This window comes from Choloepus didactylus, chromosome 19 (genome assembly GCF_015220235.1).
Source record: "Choloepus didactylus isolate mChoDid1 chromosome 19, mChoDid1.pri, whole genome shotgun sequence".
Classification (NCBI taxonomy): Eukaryota; Metazoa; Chordata; class Mammalia; order Pilosa; family Megalonychidae; genus Choloepus; species Choloepus didactylus.
In genome coordinates, this window is record NC_051325.1 from 19,093,413 (window position 1) to 19,119,918 (window position 26,506).

The window sequence follows — 26,506 nt, forward strand, 5'->3', positions numbered from 1 at the left end:
AGCTTTCTAAACTAATGAGTACTTGATTCTCACTTCCCTTTGACCTTGATTTTTCAAGAATTAGATTTTACAGGGTCCTAGACAGAAAGGGCCAGTTTATCTTTGCCAAGAGATTAGCTTAGGTGAATGTATAGACCACCCCACAGATGCCCAAGAAGGGACAATGGGTGTAGCTAAATAGCAGGGGAGAACAGATGATACGAGCTTTCTGGAGATAAAGACTTAGGAACTTTTCTACAGAAGAGAAACAACCCAGGAATTCTCTTTGACCTCTGAAGAGACAAAGCTGTTTCCTATTAAAACTCTCAGACCAATTATCTGAGGATTCCAAGTTTCCTGTGAAAAAACCTTACCTGCTATGGCTCGCTAGGCACCTTATCGCCAACTTTGTCCAAAGGACTGTAATGAGTATTTCTGATATATTGGTGGCCATCCCAAGCAGAAGACTTCAACATTTACCTCCAAGAGTACTTACTAGAACTAATGCTTAATGAGCAGCCCTCTGTTGTCCAGATCTGTGCTAAGAGATTTGCATTCATTAACTCATTAATCCTAATGAGATTCTATAAAGAATCTGAGATGAGATTGGTGAAATAATATGCACAAATGTCAATTGTGCCAAGTTTGAAAAATCTTGGAATGTGGACATTATTTCCCATTGTTGCTGTAATAATGATTATGAAGATGCCTTCTAAATAGAAAAGACAAGAGGAAATGTTAATTACCTTTGCAATATTTTTGCAAGAAATAAAGACTCAGAGGATATAAAGGCAGTACACAGCATTATAATATGGTAGAACAAGTATTGTATTTATCCTTATATGCACTTGAGTTGAAATCACAACTCTACTATGTACTAATTCTGACCTTCATAAAGTTGTTTGATTTTTTTCTGAACTTCAGTTAAACAAAAGTAGAGTAGAAATAATTATAAGCACATGGCAGGGCTGTTGGGAAGCTTAGACATAATGTGTGTTAAGTGCTGGGTGCACAACAGGCTCTCCCAGCATATGATATCTACTATAGCAGTCTCTTGCTCAAGTGTAGAATTAGTATATAAACATATAGAAGCATAATGTTTGTCACACAGTAGGACTCAAATATATGTGGAGAAAAAATATTAATGAACAAATGAATGAGCCTATCATGTTTTTTACCATGGGCAAGAGGATATTTTCAAAAAGGACCCTACTCAATCAGGTAATTAGATTGCCCAAACATCAGCATTACTTTTTATTCGCTGTTAGCCTGAGACTTCAACTAAAACAAGTAGTGACCTAAAATCATACTATAAACTACTTTTGAAAATCCATCAAATCCACTTAAACTGTGATTTTTGACCTGTAAGTCCCATTTGAACATTTTTAGGAAACTCAATAATAAAACCTGCCTTTGAAAGGGAAGAGAAGAAATTCTTCAAAAAAGGGTGCTCTGCAATAGCTAAAGTAACACCCTTTTTAAAAGTGGATCTCTTCCACTAAATGCTAATGTATTATTTCCATTCTGAACTTAAATTAGAGTTAAAACTTTCAAATGAAATAGCAATATTTACCTGCCCCAAAAGAATAGTCTGGGGTATGAATGCCTTGTTCAGTGGTTCTCAAAACCTTGTACAGTGGTCCCAGGGAGAGCTGCCTCCATTATTAACTGAGAACTTCTTAGAAATGCAAATTCTTGGGTCCCTCCCAACTTACTGAATCAGAACTCTGCAGGTGGGGCTCAGTGATCTGTAGTTTAACAAGCCCTCGGGTGATTCTGTTGCACACTCAATATGAAAACAAGTTCCGTAAGTGCAAATACCTTGGCACAATACATATTTTTACTATAAATTACCAGTTGTTACCCACTCATGAATCAAGCACGGTTCAGACCCTTTACTTGAATTATCACATTCAATCCTTACGACCACCTTGTGAGGTAGATCCTGTAAGCACCCCCATTTATGGAAGGGAAACTGAGGCTCAGGAGTCTGCAGTGCTTACCCAAAGGTACCCAGCCAGTCAACGACAGAATCAGAAATGAAATCCATGATGGCTTTCCCAAAGTTCTTAAGCATTTCACTTTGCTCTGCCTCTATAACAAAGCGAGGTACATCAATGAAGGGTGAAATACATTCTTTAAAGAGGTACATTAGAAAAAAATAGACAAATTGGATTTCATCAAAATTAAATTTTTTGTATGTATCAAAGGACACTATCAAGAAAGTGAAAAGGCAACCTACAGAATGGGAGAAAATAGGTACAAATCCTATATCCAATAAAGGCTTAATATTCAAAATATATAAAGTACTGCTAGAACTCAATAACCAAAAGAAAAACAACCTAATTTAAAAATAGGCAAAGGACTTAAACAGACATTTCTCCAAAGAAGATGTACAATGCCCAGTAAGCATATAAAAAGATGCTCAACACCACAACATTTGCATTAAAGAAATGCAAATCAAAACCACAATGAGATACAACTTAACACCTGTTAGGATGGGTCTGGCAGTTCTTCAAAAAGTTAATTGTAGAGTTATCATGTGACCTAGAGATTCCTAACCTAGGCATATACTCATGAGAAACAAAAGCATATGTCAATGCAAAAACATAGGTATTTTTATATCAAGAAAAGACATTGTAAGTGTTTGCCAGGTGTTAGGAGTGAGGGGAAGATGTGACTAAAAGGGGTAGCATGAGGAAGTTCTTCGGGATGATGGAACTTTCCTTTATTCTGATTGCTGTGGTGGTTACATGAATCTATGCATGTGTTAAAATTCATAGAACTGTACACCAAAAAAGGTCAATTTTACAGTATGATAGTAAAATTACTGAATGATTTAATGTTTTACTTACATTAAACCAACAATAAAAAGGAACACACCGTCTTGTATCAAAAGAAGGCTTCATCAAAGCAACTTAAATTACTGGAGTTTATACTCTGAGAGACAGAGAACTTCTAATTGAATGATACTACTTGGGAACATGCAGAAGAGACATTCAATGGTGGGTTCCTTTAAACAAATCAAAGAACATAACCCACCATTAATCTCTAGATATTGGTCCTTCACGAAGTTTAAATATGTTGTCCAAAACTGCACTAGGAGAATGTTCGTTATATGAGAAGACATTCCTCATATAGAACTTTCTTTGTTAAAGGTGGAATCAGTCAAATGCTCTTAACCCCAGACATGATTATAAAAGTAGAAATTGAAATTATAGTAGAAAAGAAATTCAATTAGACAAAGGATAACTCTGTAATCAGGAAGCAATTTGATATCAGTCATTATTATAAGACAATTAAATGGATTGAACAAACCCTAGAGAGAAAAAAAATATATAAAACACTTGTTTTTTCTACCTGCATAATGACTTGGATGAAAATCCAATGGATTTAAAAACAAAATGTGTATTACACAACTTGCTGAAAAATGTATAAGCTCAACTTGCATAAATGTAGATCTTGATATATTTAAAGTCTCTTTTAATGATTCATCTTATCAACATCCTCACTTGTGATAATACTGTCTCATCAGTTGCCTGCCACCCTTTCTCTCTACACTTCACAAATATCTAGTCAAAATTCAACAATCGGTTGATGGAGACGAAATCTTTCAATTCAAGCCTGCTTTAGACTCACAGGAGCACTTTTCAGCTGTCAGTTCAGAATGTCAGTGATTAGCATGCAAAAGGTTTATTTAATTTCTTTATTTCTTTTCAGGGAAAAGAGGTTAGAAACAGCTGTCATTCAGGTGATGAATGCAAGCTGCCAGCTTTTGAAACGGCAGGTAAAGTAGTTGACTTTGGAATTAATTAGCATTTAGAAAACCTCCACACTGTATCATACCCTGGCAAGAAAATGGTGGTCCTTCTTTGCAAATTATTTCACCTGTTAAATCAGTTGGGCTAGACAACAGGGTGGAAAGATACATCCATGGGGTTTGAACATTCAGAAACAAACCAAATAGTTCTCTGCTCCTAAAAATCTATTCTCATATGCTCAAACCTATAAATGTAACATTGAGTAAAAAATCACTCTTAAATTTACTATGAGTCTTTCAAAAAAATACTTTCAGGGGCTCACAATGATTTCTGGCTCACGTGTGACGTTCAGCATTAACATTCAGGTAGTTGTGAGTGCTGGCCCATAGAAAGACTCTGCAATCACTTATTTGTAACGTATCATGAGAGGAAGAATATTTTCAAAACAGAAATCCCTCCCTGGCCATCAAATTCTGTTTGGTTTTGGGTTCTTACAGCATACTCAAAGACCTTACAGAAGTTGGAGGAGGAAGAGGAGCGAGAAGAAAAGAAGAGGGGGAGGAGAAGAAGGAGAAAATAATAACTATTCTGTTTTTCAGAACTACACGTAAGTCTTAATCTGACATTTAAGACAAACCATTTTCAGTAATATATGACAATAAATGTATAGGATGAACATATTTTAAAAGCACAAAACTGATTGATATTTAATGATAGGTAATAAATGACCATCTGGCTGCTTCCAAGACTAAGAAACAGCAGCATGTGCCCACAGAAAACTGAGATGTTGACTCTAATTTAAAAGCTCATTATTGCCTGGAAGCCAAATATGGAAACCCTGTAATGGCTTCCCTACCTCGAACTGGGACAAAGTCAGGGCGGAAGTTCTGATGGTGATTAAGATAAGTCTTTGTGTTGATAATGTGAGAAGTGACTGTTTGATTCCTTTTTATTCATAAGAATAAGAACTAATCATGAAAGGAAAATTTCACACAGGGCAGGAAGAATTGATCTTCAGAGGCCCAAATGAAACTAAACTGTCTTACATCCACCGCCACCACTTCTTTCACCTCTACTTTTCTACTCCCTCCTTTCACTCCCTCCACCTCCACCTCCATCTCTTAACACTCCTTTAGAGCCCTACTTCTACCTTTCCCACTGTTCTGGTTTGCTAATGCTGCCGGAATGCAAAACACCAGAGATGGATTGGCTTTTATAAAGGGGGTTTATTTGGTTACACAGTTACAGTCTTAAGGCCATAAAGTGTCCAAGGTAACACATCAGCAATCGGGTACCTTCACTGGAGGATGGCCAATGGTGTCCGGAAAACCTCTGTTAGCTGGGAAGGCACGTGGCTGGCATCTGCTCCCAAGTTCTGGTTTCAAAATGGCTTTCTCCCAGGACGTTCCTCTCTAGACCACAGCTCCTCTTAAAATGTCACTCTCAGTTGCTCTTGAGGCAATTGTCCTCTCTTAGTTTATCTGGAGCAAGAGTCTGCTTTCAACTGCCATCTTCAAATTGTCTCTCATCTGCAGCTACTCTCTCAGCTTCTGTGCATTCTTCAAAGTGTCCCTCTTGGCTGTAGCAAGCTCGCGCCTTCTGTCTGAGCTTATATAATGCTCCAGTAAACTAATCAAGGTCCATGCTGGATGGGCAGGGCCACACCTCCATGGAAACTATCCAATTAGAGTCATTACCCACAGTTGGGTGGGTTGCATCTCCATGGAAACACTCAAAGAATTACAATCTAATCAACACTAATACATCTGCCAACACAAGATTACATCAAAGATAATGGCGTTTTGGGGGACACAATACATCCAAACCAGCACACCCACTACCAAAGTTTAGTCTTCCTCCTCTATGCCCACCAACACACCCTCCACAGTCTCCATGACCTTTCACCAATTCAGTCCCTATCCACCCACTTCTACCTCTACCTCTTTTCCAGGAGTTAGCACTTTCTGCTTTGTATTGTATTACACTTATTTCCTTAACCTATCTTTCTTTACTTGTCTAAAACTTCCTTTAGTAGCTTACTCATAAACTATAAAATGGCAGGCTACATGTTATTCTTTCCTTTATTTCCTCCTTTTCCTAACTTAGTGGTTTACACAACGATGGCATAGTTAAATCTAAAGTTTTCCTGTTGCTCTCCTCACCAGCTGGAATAGAGATGAGAGTGGTTTCTCCAGCCGTTAACAGAAAGAACAGGCTTCCTCCTGCTTGCGAGCAGCAGTGTCCTCACAGTCCCGGGACCTGCCAGGCATCCTACCCAGGGTTCTCCTGTGTTCGGTTGCTTGGTTATTCTCATGCTCTTGACTGCAGAAAGGTGCCAGGCAGGGGTGGGTTGACAATGAAGCCAATTAGTCTGAAGCCTCTTGGCCCTTCAGTTGCTTGGGTGAAAACCTAGCAATTTGTTTAATGCAATTTTATTGAGATATATTCACGCACCATACAAACCATCCAAAGTATACAATCGCCGCTCACAGTGTCAACAGAAAGTCTAGCAATTTTTGATTTGCAATTTTGTGTTATTTTTCTTGAAGAAGTCTCCTGAAATTGTATGCTTCAGGCCCCACATAACCTGAAACAGCCCCTGGAGGAGAAAGGTACAAGTATTTACGAGCAAGCCTTTGGATTACCTTCAGTTTCTATGTATTCATTTTATTCTAATTGACAACTGGCACAAGTAAAGATGAGTTGGTTAATGCTTGTGAAGAGATACAACATTTTCAACAGGTTTTTGAAGAGGTAGTTTCTGACACCAGGAACAGATAAGGATACTTCTTCTCTGCACAGAATCAATAAAGGCAAACCACTCTGAAATGGCCTCAGTGTCTTATCTGAAGCCTAGAACTTTCTTTCCTGAAAAGAAATACCTAGAATGTTCTTCCCCCAATTCTGTGTGAGGCTGGCTCCTTTTTGACCTTCAGATTTCAACTACTATGTCATCTTTAGAAAGGCCTCCAATGCATCCATCCATAACTGCCCATTGCATCCCTCCATTTATCTCCTTCATAGCATATATCATTTCAAAATATTCTTATTCATGTGTTTGCTTAGGTATTGAATGTTTGTTTCCCCTACTATAACGTAAGCTCAAAAGATCAAAGATCTCAACTGTCTTGCTCACTGTAGCATCCCTAAGAGCTAGAACAGTACCTTGCTTCTAAGTCTACTAGTATTTGAGGAAGAAGGAAAGGAAGAATGGGTGGCAGGGTGGGTTTGATGAAGAATCAAACAAACATTTATGAAGTATACCATAATAATTTTTAGCGCAATACAGAGAAATATGAGTAGTAGAAATAATGCAAAACACTATTTTTTGATACTGATGAATCCAGTGTGTTGAAGCTTTTTCTGCACTGGAAAACAGAAGGAATTCAACACGATCCCTCCAAATGACAGCAGCTCACTATGGTGCTGATTCACAACAAGGGGATGCAGGAGGGAAGCCTGGTTACTCAGGGTGAGGTAATGAAGTTAGCAAAAAGTTCCCCAGGCATTCTGATATCCCACGCCACAGCCGTAGAAAATTCCTGAATTTCTGGACAAAGATAACTCTAAGAAGGTGTCTATGGAGTCTCACATGCCTTGGGTTGAAACTGTCATATAACAGAACCACATGGCTATATTTCCACTGGATAATTAGGGTTTCCAAAGAAATTAAAAACAACAAAAAAGATACATATAAATTCTGGGGCCTCTTTTGAGACCGACTCTCTGGCATAGGACCAAAATATTAGTACCCTACAAATCTTTCCAGAAAATTCTGAGATGCAGTTGCTGTGTTTGAGGATCACTGTGTTAGATGACAGAACCAGAATTTAAAAAGATCTTAACAGGCTAGACCAATATGCCAAAAAGACACAACACATTTGATGCTGCATCTGAGAGAGTTTGTATTCGCAGAACCTCCCTACAGTATCTAAGGAGTTGAATTAACGAATAAATACTTTAAAGATAAGTTTTTCAGTGGATGAATAGGAAATCCTGCTCTGAAGGTGTGTGTGTGGGTGGGTGGGTGGGTGCAAGGGCGCACATGTTAAGTATAGGATTCTTAAGACTGTGCTAAATATCTTCCATTTCGCCTACTCAGTTTGACCTCCATGTATTACTCTGCACTGTGCCTGGGGGCTGACCTGTATGTTCTTCAGCAATGGCTGCCTTTGTCTTCCGGCTCTCAGTCGGCCAACAGGAAGTCCATTCTAGTGACTGGAGGAAGGAGAATGAAATCTGGGTATCTATTCCCTCAACTCCCTGAAAGACACAGCTCTTCTCAAGGTAGCCCTCCACATAGTTTTCTCTCCAAAAAGTACCTTTATTAAAATTTTCTTTACTTTCCTTAATTTGTTTTCTTCTGGGACCATGATTGATATAGAGAAAGCAAATGGGTAGGGTTATGGCTTAGTAGCTGCCGGAGAAAAAAAAAGCTAATGAGAATATGGCCCTCTCACAGTGCCTTAAAATGTGTCTAGAATAGCGGCAATAGCCCCATGGTTCTCTGTATACATCCCATCTCATCAGGGACTTATGTCCATTGTATAAGGAATGTTGACATCCTGAAGAAGCCAGAAGGGAAGACAGACAGCAGGTTACATGGGCAAATTTCTGAGCTCATCCATCTTGGTGACTCTTCCAAATGCTATAGGAGGCAGCAGTACAAGGAGGTCATAAGCAGGGACTCTGGGAGCCAGATGGATTGGATTTAAATCCCGGCTCTGCCATGTATCAGCTGGTTACTTTAGATAGGTTATTCGACCTATCTTGGTTGTTTATCTGTTTCCTTAACTGTAAAGTGGAGATGATGATGATGATGATGACGACGATGATGATGATGATGATGATTATGGTAGTGGTGGTGGTGGTGACTGATACCTCTTATAGGTTATAAGGATTGAATAATGGTTTGTGAAAGATGCTGCTATGCAAAATACCAGAAATGAATTGGTTTTTATTAAGGGGATTTATTAGTTTATGAATTAACAGTTCTAAGGCCATAAAAGTGTCCAGACTAAGGCATCAACAAGAGGATATCTTCACTGAAGAAAGGCTGATAGCGTTCAGAACACCTCTGTCAGCTGTGAGGACATGTGGCTGGCTTCTGCTTGTCCTTTGCTCCCAGGATGCATTGCTTTCAGCTTCTGATTACAGTGGCTTTCTCCTTAAGCATCTGTGGGTTCTCAGTCTCGCGGGGCAAACTCTGGGCTTCATCTATTAGCATAGCATCTCCAAACATCTGTTTTCAATGCCTGTCCCCCAAAATGTCTCCGGGTGTTTTCTTTCTAAGCATCTCTCTGAGCTCCCTTCAAAATGTCTCTGCCTTTTATCCTTTCATAGAGGATGCCAGTAAACTAATTAAGACCCACCTTGAATGGGCGGGGTCACACCTCCATGGAAATTACCTAATCAAAAGGTCCTACCCATAACTGGGTGGGTCACATCTCCAAGGCAAAAATTTAATCAAAAGATCCCACCCACAATAGGTCTGCATCCACCAGAGTGGATCAAAAAAACAGCCTTTCCTGGGCTACACAACAGTCTCAAACAAGCACATATCTATATAGCACTTAAAACAGTACATGGCATAAAATAAATACTATATAAGTGTGTTTTGAATAAATAAAATAAAAATTCTCTTCCCCTTTGTGAAAATCTTAGAAAAAATCAGTATCTTTAATAAATGACCATGGCTAATGTTAATTTTTTCAATAATTCATAAGGTGTCTTAAAATGGCTATTTTCTGAAGAATTAGCTTTGTCTACAAAGAACCATTAAAGTGTAGTTTATGAAATTAAATTTTGATACATTCAACCACTTTCACCAATAGAAACCTTAAAAATATATTTTAGCAGTTAAACATTCTAATATTTTATTTTTGTGCTAAGATACAGAGTATGTAGTTCAGAAGAGACAACACTCACGTTACAATTATCCATGCTGTGGTGGATTGAACAGTTTGGACATGTTCTTGGTCTTGGTCCACACTCAGGTGGGTGTGGACCCACTATATATAAGATCTCTTGAAGACATTACCTCAGTTAAGGTGTGGCCCAATTGAATCAGGTTGGGTTTTAATCCAGATTACTGGAGTCTTTTATAAGCAGAGAGTCAGGCAGAGAAAGAAGCCACTGGAGCAGCCAGAAGCTAGAAGTCAACAGAAAGCAGAAGAGAAAGGAGAAGACGCCACTGTGTGCACTGTCATGTGATGAAAAAGCCAAGTAACTCCAAATTGCCTGCCAACCAGAAGATACTAACCCTAGAGAGAAAGCACGCCTCTAGCCTATGAAACCAGGAGCCAATGAATTCCTGTTGTTAAGCCAACCCATTATATAGTCTTTGTTTTAGTAGTTAGGAAATTAAAACACATTCCATCCCTATACTTGCTGCCACAGGAAACAATATTTTGTTATCTTCATGTATGATTGAGGGAGTTTTAAATGAGGCTTCTAGCTCATATAAAAAGCATGGTAATTTCCTGCATGCATAAATAATTTTTGTTGCTAAAGTTTCATGTTTCAAAAGCCATGAAACATATTGACAATTCTGACAATTTTCCATGAAAGTAAAAAAAAAAAAAAAAAAAAAAAAAACACATTCATGTTAAAGGAGAGTTTTTTTCTGAATTTTTTTCCTATTTTGTTAAAACTTATTTAAAATCTCAAGAATAAAGATTATTTTATACAGAAGTGAAAATAAAACTATTCTGTTACCAAATTTGATGTGATCAGAAATTACATTAATGCCATTTTCTATCTTCCATCAGCATTCTCTCTGTCATTTATTTAATTTTGAACTTTAAATGATCTTTCAGGATCACTTAGAACTTGGAGTACATATGGAATGGAGAGGTTTGTGTGGCAACCTAAGCCCAAAGAAAGATGGATAAATGTTAACAGAATAAATGCAGAGGAGAGAAGAGGATGTTGCTATGGAGAGAAAAAGTAAAATGAGTTAGATAATTCTGATTATAGGGTTTTCCCCTCTGCCAAGTCCCAGGGCATTTCTCCTGCGAAGTTGGACATAAAATTCATGGCTATTCCTTCAGCTCTTTGCCATTATCTGGAAAAATGGCTCTGAAATAGAAATTCCCAGCTGTGGGTAATATCTGCAGAACCTCTTACAGGAACTCACAGAAACTCCCTTCTCTCAGGCAAGTAAGAAGATCAGACAAGATATGGAGCAAGGGTTGTGCTAACACTGTGTCTTCTACTTTCCAGAACCAGGGGCAAGCCAGTGCCAGGAACTTTCTTCAATCTGCTTCACTTCTGTTCTACCAGTGAAGGCCCTAGATTTTTAAGTTTGCGCCATTCTTTGATGCTTTTTCTTTTTTTAATGTATTTACTGAATAATTAGAAGCCATGTGGAAAGTACTTTCATTTTTTTCTTTTTTTAATTAGAGAAGTTATAGGTTTACAGAAAAATAATGCATAAAATACAGAGATCTTATATACTGTTCTATTATTAACACCTTGCATTAGAGTGGAACATTTGTTACAATTCATGAAAGAACATTTTTATAAATGTACTAACAACTATAGTCCACAGTTTATTTTAGGATCCACTGTGTTGTATAGTCCTATGGATTTTATTTTCAATTTTATTCTAGTGACATATATACAACCTAAAATGTCGCTTTTTTAAGCACATTCAAATATATATTTCAGTGCTGTTAATCATGTTAACAATGTTGTGCTACCATCACCACCATCAATTACCAAAATTTTCCATCATCCCAAATAGAAACGCTGTGCAATTTAAGTATTAACTGCCTATTCTTTATCCCCACCATGGCCCCTAATAACTTATATTTTAGTTTCTGAGTCTAAGAATTTGCATTTTCTAATTATTTCATGACAATGAAATCATAAATATGTGTATGGCTTATGGCAATCCACATGATGTCTTCAAGTTTCATCCATGTTGTTGCATATATCAGAACTTCATTCTTTTTTACAGTTGAGTAATAGTCCATTGTGTGTATATAACACATTTTGTTCACCCATTTATTAGTTGATGGACACTTGAATAGCTTCCATCTTTAGGCTATTGTGAATACTGCTTCTAAGGGAAAACTGGTGCACAAATATCTGTCTGAGTCCCTGCTTTCAATCATTTTGGGTATATACCTAGAAGTGGGATTGGTGAGTCATACGGTAATTTCATATTTAAGTTTCTGAGGAACTGCCAAACTGTCATAGCAGCTACATCATTTTACATTCCTACCAACAATGAATTAGTGTTCTTATTTCTCCATATCTTCTCCAAAATTGTTTGTCTGTGTGTGTGTGTGTGTTTGTTGTTGTTATGTTGTTGTTATTAATAATAGCTATTCTGGAGGCGGGGCAAGATGGCGGACTGGTGAGCTGTATGTTTTAGTTACTCCTCCAGGAAAGTAGGTAGAAAGCCAGGAACTGCGTGGACTGGACACCACAGAGCAAGCTGACTTTGGGCATACTTCATACAACACTCATGAAAACGTGGAACTGCTGAGATCAGCAAAATCTGTAAGTTTTTGCGGCCAGGGGACCCGCGCCCCTCCCTGCCAGGCTCAGTCCCGTGGGAGGAGAAGCTGTCAGCTCCGGGAAGGAGAAGGGAGAACTGCAGTGGCAGCCCTTATCGGAAACTCATTCTACTGATCCAAACTCCAACCATAGATAGACTGAGACCAGACACCAGAGAATCTGAGAGCAGCCAGCCCAGCAGAGAGGAGACAGACATAGAAAAAAACAGCACGAAAAACTCCAAAATAAAAGTGGAAGATTTTTGGAGTTCTGGTGAACATAGAAAGGGAAAGGGCAGAGCTCAGGCCCGGAGGCTCATATGCAAATCCCAAAGAAAAGCTGATCTCTCTGCCCTGTGGACCTTTCCTTAATGGCCCTAAAATTGCTTTCTCTCTTAGCATTTCAATAACCCATTAGATCTGTGAGGAGGGCCCTTTTTTTTTTCTTTTAAATCCTTTTTTCTTTTTCTAAAACAATTACTCTAAGAAGCCCAATACAGAAAGCTTCAAAGACTTGCAATTTGGGTAGGTCAAGACAAGAGTAGAACGAAGAGAGCTCTGAGACAAAAGGCAATAATCCAGTGGCTGAGAAAATTCACTAAACACCACAACTTCCCAAGAAAAGGGGGGTGTCCGCTCACAGCCATCATCCTGGTGGACAGGAAACACTCCTGCCCATCGCCAGCCCCATAGCCCAGAGCTGCCCCAGACAACCCAGTGTGATGGAAGTGCTTCAAATAACAGGCACACACCACAAAACTGGGCATGGACATTAGCTTTCCCTGCAACCTCAGCTGATTGTCCCAGAGTTGGGAAGGTGGAGCAGTGTGAATTAACAAAGCCCCATTCAGCCATCATTTCAGCAGACTGGGAGCCTCCCTACACAGCCCAGCAGCCCAGAACCACCCGGGAGGACGGCGCTCACCTGTGACATAGCACAGTCATCCCTCAACAAAGGACCAGGGGGTGCACAGCCTGGAAGAGGGACCCACTCGCAAGTCTCAGGAGCCATACGCCAATACCAAGGACTTGTGGGTCAGTGGCAGAGACAAACTGTGGCAGGACTGAACTGAAGGATTAGACTATTGCAGCAGCTTTAAAACTCCAGGATCACCAGGGAGATTTGATTGTTAGAGCCACCCCCCCCCCCGACTGCCCAGAAACACACCCCATATACAGGGCGGGCAACACCAACTACACACGCAAGCTTGGTACACCAATTGGACCCCACAAGACTCACTCCCCCACTCACCACAAAGGCAAAGCAGGGGAGAACTGGCTTGTGGAGAACAGGTGGCTCATGGACGCCACCTGCTGGTTAGTTAGAGAAAGTGTTCTCCACGAAGCTGTAGATCTGATAAATTAGAGATAAGGACTTCAATTGGTCTACAAATCCTAAAAGAACCCTAACAAGTTCAGCAAATGCCAAGAGGCCAAAAACAACTGAAAATTATAAAGCATATGAAAAAACCAGACGATACGGATAACCCAAGCCCAAGCACCCAAATCAAAAGATCAGAAGAGACACAGCACCTAGAGAAGCTACTCAAAGAACTAAAGATGAACAATGAGACCACAGTACAGCATACAAAGAATATCAAGAAGACCCTAGAAGAGCATAAAGAAGACATTGCAAGACTAAATAAAAGACTAGATGATCTTATGGAAATTAAAGAAACTGTTGACCAAATTAAAAAGATTCTGGAAACTCATAGTACAAGACTAGAGGAAGCTGAACAACAAATCAGTGAGCTGGAAGATGATAGAATGGAAAATGAAAGCATAAAAGAAAGAATGGGGAAAAAAATTGAAAAAATAGAAACGGACCTCAGGGATATGATAGATAATATAAAATGTCCAAATAAAAGACTCATTGGTGTTCCAGAAGGGGAAGAAAAGAGTAAAGGTCTAGGAAGAGTATTCAAAGAAATTGTTGGGGAAAACTTCCCAAATCTTCTAAACAACATAAATACACAAATCATAAATGCTCAGCGAACTCCAAATAGAATAAATCCAAATAAACCCACTCCGAGACATATTCTGATCACACTGTCAAACACGGAAGAGAAGGAGCAAGTTCTGAAAGCAGCAAGAGAAAAGGAATTCACCACATACGAAGGAAACAGCATAAGACTAAGTTGTGACTACTCAGCAGCCCCCATGGAGGCGAGAAGGCAGTGGCACGATATATTTAAAATTCTGAGTGAGAAAAATTTCCAGCCAAGAATACTTTATCCAGCAAAGCTCTCCTTCAAATTTGAAGGAGAGCTTAAATTTTTCACAGACAAACAAATGCTGAGAGAATTTGCTAACAAGAGACCTGCCCCACTGGAGATACTAAAGGGAGCCCTACAGACAGAGAAACAATGAAAGGACAGAGAGACTTGGAGAAAGGTTCAGTACTAAAGAGATTCGGTATGGGTACAATAAAGGATATTAATAGAGAGAGGGGAAAAATATATATGACAAACATAAACCAAAGGATAAGATGGCTGATTCAAGAAATACCTTCACGGTTATAACGTTGAATGTAAATGGATTAAACTCCCCAATTAAAAGATATAGATTCACAGAATGTATCAAAAAAAATGAACCATCAATATGTTGCATACAAGAGACTCATCTTAGACACAGGGACACAAAGAAATTGAAAGTGAAAGGATGGAAAAAAATATTTCATGCAAGCTACAGCCAAAAGAAAGCAGGTGTAGCAATATTAATCTCAGATAAAATAGACTTCAAATGCAGGGATGTTTTGAGAGACAAAGAAGGCCACTACATACTAATAAAAGGGGCAATTCAACAAGAAAAAATAACAATCATAAATGTCTATGCACCCACTCAAGGTGCCACAAAATACATGAGAGAAACACTGGCAAAACTAAAGGAAGCAAACGATGTTTCCACAACAATTGTGGGAGACTTCAACACATCACTCTCTCCTATAGATAGATCAACCAGACAGAAGACCAATAAGGAAATTGAAAACCTAAACAATCTGATAAATGAATTAGATTTAACAGACATATACAGAACATTACATCCCAAATCACCAGGATACACATACTTTTCTAGTGCTCATGGAACTTTCTCCAGAATAGATCATATGCTGGGACATAAAAGAAGCCTCAATAAATTTAAAAAGATTGAAATTATTCAAAGCACATTCTCTGACCACAATGGAATACAATTAGAAGTCAATAACCATCAGAGATTTAGAAAATTCACAAATACCTGGAGGTTAAACAACACACTCCTAAACAATCAGTGGCTTAAAGAAGAAATAGCAAGAGAAATTGCTGAATATATAGAGACGAATGCAAATGAAAACACAGTGTACCAAAACCTATGGGATGCAGCAAAAGCAGTACTGAGGGGGAAATTTATAGCACTAAATCCATATATTAAAAAGGAAGAAAGAGCCAAAATCAAAGAACTAATGGATCAACTGAAGAAGCTAGAAAATGAACAGCAAACCAATCCTAAACCAAGTAGAAGAAAAGAAATAACAAGAATTAAAGCAGAAATAAATGACATAGAGAACAAAAAAACAATAGAGAGGATAAATATCACCAAAAGTTGGTTCTTTGAGAAGATCAACAAGATTGACAAGCCCCTAGCTAGACTGACAAAATCAAAAAGAGAGAAGACCCATATAAACAAAATAATGAATGAAAAAGTTGACATAACTGCAGATCCTGAAGAAATTAAAAAAAGTATAAGAGGATACTATGAACAACTGTATGGCAACAAACTGGATAATGTAGAAGAAATGGACAATTTCCTGGAAGCATATGAACAACCTAGACTGACCAGAGAAGAAATAGAAGACCTCAATCAACCCTTCACAAGCAAAGAGATCCAATCAGTCATCAAAAAGCTTCCCACAAATAAATGCCCAGGGCCAGATGGCTTCACAGGGGAATTCTACCAAAATTCCCAGAAAGAACTGACACCAATCTTACTCAAACTCTTTCAAAACATTGAAGCAAATGGAACACTACCTAACTCATTTTATGAAGCTAACATCAATCTAATACCAAAACGAGACAAAGATGCTACAAAAAAGGAAAACTACCAGCCAATCTCCCTAATGAATATAGATGCAAAAATCATCAACAAAATACTTGCAAATCGAATCCAAAGACACATTAAAAAAATCATACACCATGACCAAGTGGGGTTCATTCCAGGCATGCAAGGATGGTTCAACATAAGAAAATCAATCAATGTATTACAACACATTAAAAATTCAAAAGGGAAAAATCAAATGATCATCTCAATAGATGCTGAAAAAGCATTTGACAAAATCCAACATCCCTTTTTGATAAAAACACTTCAAAAGGTAGGAATTGAAGGAAACTTCCTCAATATGATAAAGAGCATATATGAAAAACCCACAGCCAGCATAGCACTCAATGGTGAGAGACTGAAAGCCTTCCCTCTAAGATTAGGAACGAGAAAAAGATGCCCCCTGTCACCACTGTTATTCAACATTGTGATGGAAGTGCTAGCCAGGGCAATCCGGCAAGACAAAGAAATAAAAGGCTTCCAAATTGGAAAAGAAGAAGTAGAACTGTCATTGTTTGCAGATGATATGATCTTATATCTGGAAAACCCCGAGAAATTGACGATACAGCTACTAGAGCTAATAAACAAATTTAACAAAGTAGCGGGATACAAGATTGATGTGCATCTTTTAAGTCAGTAATGTTTCTATATGCTAGAAATGAACAAACTGAAGAGACACTCAAGAAAAAGATACCATTTTCAATAGCAACTAAAAAAATCAAGTACCTAGGAATAAACTTAACCAAAGCTATAAAAGACCTATACAAAGAAAACTACATAACTCTACTAAAAGAAATAGAAGGGGACCTTAAAAGATGGAAAAATATTCCATGTTCATGGATAGGAAGGCTAAATGTCATTAAGATGTCAGTTCTACCCAAACTCATCTACAGATTCAATGCAATCCCAATCAAAATTCCAACAACCTACTTTGCAGACTTGGAAAAGCTAGTTATCAAATTTATTTGGAAAGGGAAGATGCCTCAAATTGCTAAAGACACTCTAAAAAAGAAAAATGAAGTGGGAGGACTTACACTCCCTGACTTTGAAGCTTATTATAAAGCCACAGTGGTCAAAACAGCATGGTACTGGCACAAAGATAGACATATAGATCAATGGAATCGAATTGAGAATTCAGAGATAGACCCTCAGATCTATGGCCGACTGATCTTTGATAAGGCCCCCAAAGTCACTGAACTGAGTCATAATGGTCTTTTCAACAAATGGGGCTGGGAGAGTTGGATATCCATATCGAAAAGAATGAAAGAGGATCCCCCATCTCACACCCTACACAAAAATTAACTCAAAATGGACCAAAGATCTCAATATAAAAGAAAGTACCATAAAACTCCTAGAAAATAATGTAGGAAAACATCTTCAAGACCTTGTATTAGGCGGCCACTTCCTAGACTTTACACCCAAAGCACAAGCAACAAAAGAGAAAATAGATAAATGGGAACTCCTCAAGCTTAGAAGTTTCTGCACCTCAAAGGAATTTCTCAAAAAGGTAAAGAGGCAGCCAACTCAATGGGAAAAAATTTTTGGAAACCATGTATCTGACAAAAGACTGATATCTTGCATATATAAAGAAATCCTACAACTCAAGGACAATAGTACAGACAGCCCAATTATAAAATGGGCAAAAGATATGAAAAGACAGTTCTCTGAAGAGGAAATACAAATGGCCAAGAAACACATGAAAAAATGTTCAGCTTCACTAGTTATTAGAGAGATGCAAATTAAGACCACGAGATACCATCTAACACCGATTAGAGTGGCTGCCATTAAACAAACAGGAAACTGCAAATGCTGGAGGGGATGTGGAGAAATTGGAACTCTTATTCATTGTTGGTGGGACTGTATAATGGTTCAGGCACTCTGGAAGTCAGTCAGGCAGTTCCTTAGAAAACTATATATAGAGTTACCATTCGATCCAGCGATTGCACTTCTCGGTATATACCCGGAAAATCGGAAAGCAGTGACACGAACAGATACCTGCACGCCAATGTTCATAGCAGCATTATTCACAATTGCCAAGAGATGGAAACAACCCAAATGTCCTTCAACAGATGAGTGGATAAATAAAATGTGGTATATACACACGATGGAATACTACGCGGCAGTAAGAAGGAACGATCTCGTGAAACATATGACAACATGGATGAACCTTGAAGACATAATGCTGAGCAAAATAAGCCAGGCACAAAATGAGAAATATTATATTCTACCATTAATGTGAACTTTGAAAATGTAAAACAAATGGTTTATAATGTAGAATGTAGGGGAACTAGCTATAGAGAGCAATTAAGGAAGGGGGAACAATAATCCAAGAAGAACAGATAAGCTATTTAACATTCTGGGGATGCCCAGGAATGACTATGGTCTGTAATTTCTGATGGATATAGTAGGAACAAGTTCACAGAATGGTTGCTATATTAGGTAACTTTCTTGAGGTAAAGTAGGAACAGGTTGGAAGTAAAGCAGTTATCTTAGGTTAGTCGTCTTTTTCTTACTCCCTTGTTATGGTCTCTTTGAAATGTTCTTTTATTGTATGTTTTTTTTTTTTTTTTTTTTTCCATACAGTTGATTTAAAAAAGAAAAAAAGTTAAAAAAAAAAAAACAAGGAAAAAAGTATGTAGTGCCCCCTTGAGGATCCTGTGGAGAATGCAGGGGTATTGGCCTACCCCACCTCAATGTTTGCTAACATGACCACAGACATAGGGGACTGGTGGTTTGATGGGTTGAGCCCTCTACCATAGGTTTTACCCTTGGGAAGATGGTTGCTGTAAAGGAGAGGCTAGGCCTCCCTATAACTGTGCCTAAGAGCCTCCTCCCGAATGCTTCTTTGTTGCTCAGATGTGGCCCTCTCTCTCTAGCTAAGCCAACTTGAAAGGTGAAATCACTGCCCTCCCCCTTACATGGGATCAGACACCCAGGGGAGTGAATCTCCCTGGCAACGTGGAATATGACTCCCGGGGAGGAATGTAGACCCGGCATTGTGGGACGGAGAACATCTTCTTGACCAAAAAGGGGATGTGAAAGGAAATGAAATAAGCTTCAGTGGCAGAGAGATTCCAAAACGAGCCGAGAGATCACTCTGGTGGGCACTCTTACGCACACTTTAGACAACCTTTTTTAGGTTCTAAAGAATTGGGGTAGCTGGTGGTGGATACCTGAAACTATTAAACTACAACCCAGAACCCATGAATCTCGAAGACAGTTGTATAAAAATGTAGCTTATGAGGGGTGACAGTGGGATTGGGAATGCTATAAGGACCAAACTCCACTTTGTCTAGTTTATGGATGGATGTGTAGAAAAGTAGGGGAAGGAAACAAACAGACAAAGGTACCCAGTGTTCTTTTTTACTTCAATTGCTCTTTTTCACTTTAATTATTATTCTTGTTATTTTTGTGTGTGTGCTAATGAAGGTGTCAGGGATTGATTTAGGTGATGAATGTACAACTATGTAATGGTACTGTGAACAATTGAATGTACGATTTGTTTTGTATGACTGCATGGTATGTGAATATATCTCAATAAAATGAAGGAAAAAAAAAGACACAATGGAAACATGCAACAGCAGATCTCAAGAGGAAGAAGAAAACACTCAGGAACAGGAGAACAAGGCACCTGAGAGCCTACACACAAAAGAAGAGAGAGAAAAGAATGGAAAAATACAAGCAATGTCTCTGGGAACTTAAGGACAAAATGAAAATCAGGAATGTCCATGTCATTGGTGTCCCAGAAGGAGAAGAGAAGGGGAAAGGAGCAGAAGCAATAATACAGGAAATAATCAATGAAAATTTCCCATCCCTTATGAAAGACAAAGAATTGCAAATCCAAGAAGTGCAGCATACCCCAAACAGAATAAATCTGAATAGGCCTATGCCAAGACACTTAATAAGCAGATCATCAAAAGTCAAAGACAAAGAGAGAATCCTGAAAGCAGCAAGAGAAAAGCAATCCATCACATACAAAGGAAGCTTGATAAGACTATCTGTGGTTTTCTCAATAGAAACCATGGAGGCAAGAAGAAAGTGGTGTGATATATTTAAGATACTGAAAGAGTAAAAACACCAACCAAGAATCCTATGTCCAGCAAAGCTGTCCTTCAAATGTGAGGGAGAGCTTAAAATATTGTCAAACAAACAGACAATGACAGAGTTTGTGAACAAGATGCCTGCTCTACAGGAAACATGAAAGGAAGCACTGCAGACAGAAAGGAAAAGACAGGAGTGAGAGGTTTGGAAAACAATTTTGGGAGATAATAGCTGAGCAATGTAAGTACAGTGAACAAAGATGACTGTGAATATGGTTGAAAGAGGAAGGCTGGGACCATTAGGGACACCAGAACAAAAGACGAAGGATAAAGACTGGGACTTTGTAACTCAGGGAAACCTAGGGTGCTCAATGATTGTAATAAAAGTTACAAATATGTTTTTACATGAGGTAGAACAAAGGAATGTCAACATTTCAAGGTGTTAAAAATAGAGTGGGATTGGAGGGAATACAATCAATGCAACTAGAAACTATAATTAAGAGAAACATTGTGTTACACTTCCTTTAATATAACAAAAGCAGTATACCAAAGCTAAATGCTTTTGGGGGGTAGAGGAAGGATATGGGACTCCTGGGATTTGTGATGTTGTCTCTTTATAGTACTTTACATTAATGCTATTTTTCCTTTTGTTGCTTTCTAGCTGTCATGTTTATTTTGCGGTTTTTGCTGATTTTCTCTCTCTTTCTCTTTTCTTTTTCTTTTGTTTCTCTGCCTTCTTTGACTCTTCCTTCTTTGTGGAAGAAATGGATATGCCCTTATATAGATAGTGGTGATGGTGCTGAATACACAAATACATGACTATACAGGGAACCAATGATTGTTTACTTAGGACAGAATGTGTGGTGTGTGAACAAAACTGTCTTAAAAGAAAGGGGATGATAAAGAAATCTTGAAGGCACTATATTGAGTGAAATAAGACAGACACATAAAGGCTAATATTGCAGGGTCTCACTGATATGAACTAATTATAATATTTAAACTCATAGACATGAAATAGAAGTTACCAGGATATAAAATGAGGCTAAAGAATGTGGAGCAGTTGCTTACTATGAGCAGAATGTTCAACTAGGGTGAACCTAAATGTTTGGAAACAGACAACAGTGATGGTAGCATGTACAGTGTTGAATGGTGTGTGAATGTGTTGGAAAGGGGAAGCTCAGAGTCATGGATGTCACCAGAAGGAAAGTTGGAGGTTAAAAGCTGGGAATGTATAAAACAGTGAAGCTCGTGGTTGGCAATGTCCATGACTAACTAAACAAATATTAGAAATCTCTCTCACGAACTAGGACAAATGTATGACACTATAACTAGAAGTTAATAATAGAGAGGTATATAGGAAAAAATATATATACCTATTGTAAACTATATACTACAGTTAGTAATATTTTAACATTCTTTCATCAACAGTAACAAATGTACTATACCAAAACTATGAAGCAATAATGGATGGGGGTGTGGTTAGGGGTATGGGAGGATTTGAATTTCCTTTTTTTTTTTTTTTGTCTTTATTTCTTTTCTGGAGTAATGAAAATGTTCTAAAAAATGAAAAAAAAATTGTGGTGATGGATGCACAGCTGTATGATGATATCATGGGCAATTGTACACTTTGGATCTTTGGATATATAGTATGTGAACAATCTCAATAAAATATATATATATATATATATATATAAATAGCCATTCTAGAGGGTGTGAAATGGTATCTCATCGTGGTTTCTATTCACATTTCCCTAATGACTAATGTGATAGAGCATCTTTTCATGTTATTTTTTGGCCATTTGTATATATTCTTTGGAGAAATATCCATTCAAGACTTTTGCTTATTTTTAAATTAGGTTTTTAATATTTTTGTTGAGTTATAGAAATTGTTTATACATTCTGGATAGTAAACACTTATCAGATGTGTGGATACCATATATTTTATCCCATTGTGTAGGTCATTGTGTTACCTTCACTATGAAGCCCTTTAATGCACAAAAATTTTCAATTTTGATGAGGTCCCAATTATCAAGATTTCTTTTGTTGCTTGTGCTTTGGGTGTAAAGTCTAAGATCTAGTAATAGGCAGTAGTTTCTTAGAGTTTACACCCAAAGCACACACAAACAAAGAAAAAAAAATAGATAAATGGGACCTTCTCAAAATTGAACATTTTGTGCTTCAAAGGACTTTATCAAAATGGTGAAAAGGCAGCCAACTTAATAGGAAAAAATATTTGGAAACATATCTGAGAAGGGCTTGATATCCTGAATATATTAAAAAAAAATCCTACAACTCAACAATAAAAAGACAAACAACCCAATTTAAAAATGGGTAAAAGACTTGAATAGACATTTTTCCAAAGAGGAAATACAAATGGCTAAAGAGCATATGAAAAGATGCTCAGCTTCACTAGTTATTAGGGAAATGCAAATGAAAACCACAATGAGATATCATTTCACACCTACTAGAATGGCTGCTATTAAACAAACTGGAAACTACAAGCACTGGAGAGGATGTGGAGAAATACAACACTGCTGGTGGGAATGTAAAATGGTACAGCTGCTGTGGAGGATGGTTTGGTGGTTCCTCCAGAAGCTAAGCATGGAGTTGCCTTATGACCCGGTAATCTTGCTACTTGGTATATATCCAAAGGATCTGAAAGCAGGGACATGGAGAGACATTTTCACACTGATGTTCATAGCAGCATTACTCACAATTGCCAGAAGATGGAAACAATCCAAGTGTCCATCAATAGATGAATGGATAAACAAAATGTGGTATATACATACAATGGAATATTAATCAGTAGTAAGAAGGAATGAAGTCCTGAAGCATACGACAACATGGATGAACCTTTAGGATGTTAAGTGAAATAAATCAGACACAAAAGGACAAATATAGTATGAACTCACTAATATGAACTAATTATAATATGTAAACTCTTAGAGTTAGAATCTATAATACAGTTTACCAGAAGATAGATTATGGATAGAGAAAGGGGACCTGATGGTTACTTTGTGCAGAATTTCTATTTAGGTTGACTATAAATGTTTGGAAATGCATAACGGTGACAGTAGCACATTATTGTGAGTGTAATTAACAGCACTGAATTATGTTGGTGAATGTGGTTGAAATGGGAAGTTTTGGGTCATGTATGTTACTAGAAGCAAAGTTAGAAGACAAAATATGAAACTGAATAACACAGTGAACCCTGTTGTGGACAATGGACAGTGGTAAATAGAATGTTCTTTCATGAGTTATAAAAAATGTACAATATATTACAAGGTGTTAATAATGAGGGGTAAATGGGGGGAAGTACACCTAATGTAAACTATGGACTATAGTTAACAGTAATATTTTAATATTCCTTCATCAATTTTAACAAAGGTACCACACTATTGCAAAGTGTCAATAATGGGGGGGGCGGGGGGTATATGGGAACCTTGTATCTTTTGCGAGACTTTTCTGTAAACTTACAACCTCTCTAATTTAAAAAAGAAATTTAAAAAACATTATGCTTAGTGAAAGAAACCAGACACAAAGTACTGCATATTGTATGATTTCATTTATATAAAATGTAAATATAAATAAATGTATAGAGTCAGAATTCAATTAGTGGTTTTGTAGGGCCAGGGAAGGATAGAGGGATTGAGAGGTCACTGCTAAGGGGTCTTTCTTTTTGGAGAAAGGAAAATGTTCTAAAATTGATTGTGGTAATGAATGCACAACTCTGTGATTATGCTAAAAGCCATTGATTGTATAGTTTGGATGGACTGTATGGTATGTGAATATATCTCAATAAAACTGCTTTAAAAGTAGTGCTGGATTTTGTCAAATGTCTTTTCTGCATCAATTGAGATAATTATGTATTTTTTCCCCTTCCTTTTGTTAATGGGGTGTATTGCAATAATTAATTTTCTTATGTTGAACCACCCTTGCATACCTGGGGTGAATCCCACTTGATTATGTTGTTTAATCTCTTAATGTGATGTTAAATTCAGTTTTCTAGTAGTTTGTTGAGGATCTTTGCATCTATATTCATAAGAGATATTGATCTGTAATTTTCTTTTCTTGCAGTATCTTTATCTGGCTTTGGTATGACAGTGATGTTGGCTTCCTAGCATAAGTTAAGGGGTATTCTCTCACCTTCCACTTTTTGGAAAAGTTTGAGCAGGATTGGTATAAATTCTTGGAATGCTTGGTAAAATTTCCCCATGAAGCCATCTGGTCCTGGGCTTTTCTTTGTTGGGAGATTTTTGATTACTGATTTAAAGTGTTTACTAGTTATTGTTTTTTAAGATCGTCTACTGCTTCTTGAATCAGTGTAGGTAGTTTGTGTGTTTCTAGGAATTGGTCCATTTCATCGATTTATTAATTTCCTTGTGTATAGTTGTTCATATTATCTTTTATAACCTTTTTTTGATTTCTGCAGAGTCAGTAGTAATGTCCCCCTTTTCATTTTTTATTTTAGTTACCTGTGCCCCCCTCTCTTTTTTTTGTCAGTATAGCTAAAGGTTTGTCAGTGTTATTCTTGTTTTCAAAGAACCAACTTTTGGTTTTGTTGATTCTCTCTATTGTTTTTCTTTTCTATTTCCTTTATCTCCACTCTAATCTTTATTTCCATCCTTCTGCTTATTGGGGTTTAGTTTGCTCTTCTTTTTCTAGATCCACCAGTTTTGAGGTTAGATCTCTGATTTGAAATATCCTTTATTAATGTAACCATTTAGAGCTGTAAATTTCCCTCCCAGCACTGTCTTTGTTTTGACATGTTGATTTCATTTTCTTTCATCTGAAGATACTTCCTAATTTCCCTTGTGATTTCTTCTTTGACCCACTGATTGTATAAGAGTATGTTGTGTAACCTCTATATATTTGTGAATTTTCCATTTCTCCCTCTGTTATTTTTTTTCTAATTTCATTCCATTATGGTTATAGAGAAGATACATTGTATGATGTATGGACTTGTTTTGTGACCTAACATATGGTATATCCTGGAGAAAGATCAATGTGTACAATAGAAGAATGTGCATTCCACTGCTGTTGGGTGAAGTGTTCTATACATGTCTGTTAGGTCTAGTTGGTTTAGATTATCATGCAAGTCTTCTATTTCCTTATTTATCTTTTGTCTAGAGGTTCTATCCATTATTGAAAGTGCTGCATTAAGTCCCTTACTATTAATGCAAAACCACCTGCTTCTCCCTTCAAATCTGTCAATATTTGCTTCATATATTTTGGAGTTCTAATGATAGATGTATATATATTTATAATTATTATGTCATCTTGTTGAATTGACCCCTTTATAGGTAAATAATGACCTTCCTGGTCCCTAATATCAGTTTTTTCTTTTTACTTAAAGTCTATTTTATATGATATTAATATAGCTACCCCAGCTCTCCTTTGGTTACTACTTGCATAGTATATTTTTCCATCCTTTCACTTTCACCCTACTTGCGTCTTTGAATTTAAGGTGAGTCTTTTGTAAACAGCCTATAGTTGGGCAATGCTTTTTTAAATGCATTCTGCCAATGTCTTGCTTTTGACTAGAGAGTTTAATCCATTTATACTTAAAGTAACTACTGACAATACAGGACTTTCTTCTGTCATTTTCCTATTTAGTCTTTGTAAGTGTTACACTTCTTTCAACCCTCAATTTTCCCATTAAAACCTACTTTAATATTTATTTGATTTTTTTATTGTACCGTATTGACTTACTTCTCTTTTCTTTCTCAATATACTTTTTCATTTATTTTCTTTGTTCTTACCGTGAGATTAAAAGTTAACATCCTAAATCTGTATCAATCTTGTTTCTTTTGATACCAACTTAACTTCAATAGCATATGTATAAACTTCCTATATTCCCCCATCCTCCCACCTTTTTATGTGTGTACTTGTTACAAATTATATATTTGTACATTGTATGTCTAAAACCATAGATTTATTAATACTTTTTATGTATTTGCATTTTTTAGCACCTGTAAGAGATAAAAAGTAGTGTTACATACCAAAAAATACAATACAATAGTACTAGTATTTATAATCACTCATATGGTTTCCTTTTCCACAGGTCTTTATTTTTTTATGTTGCCTTGATTCACTGTCTTTCGTACTTTCCTTTCAGTCTGAAGAACTCCTTTTAGCACTTCTTTTA

General features: G+C 37.3%; 1 protein-coding gene across 6 annotated transcripts in view; it reads right to left on the reverse strand.

Annotated features, from left to right (window-relative positions):
• MACROD2 (mono-ADP ribosylhydrolase 2) overlaps positions 1 to 26,506 on the reverse strand; it is a 2,227,780-nt gene that overhangs the window by 1,137,302 nt on the left and 1,063,972 nt on the right. The window lies entirely within an intron of this gene.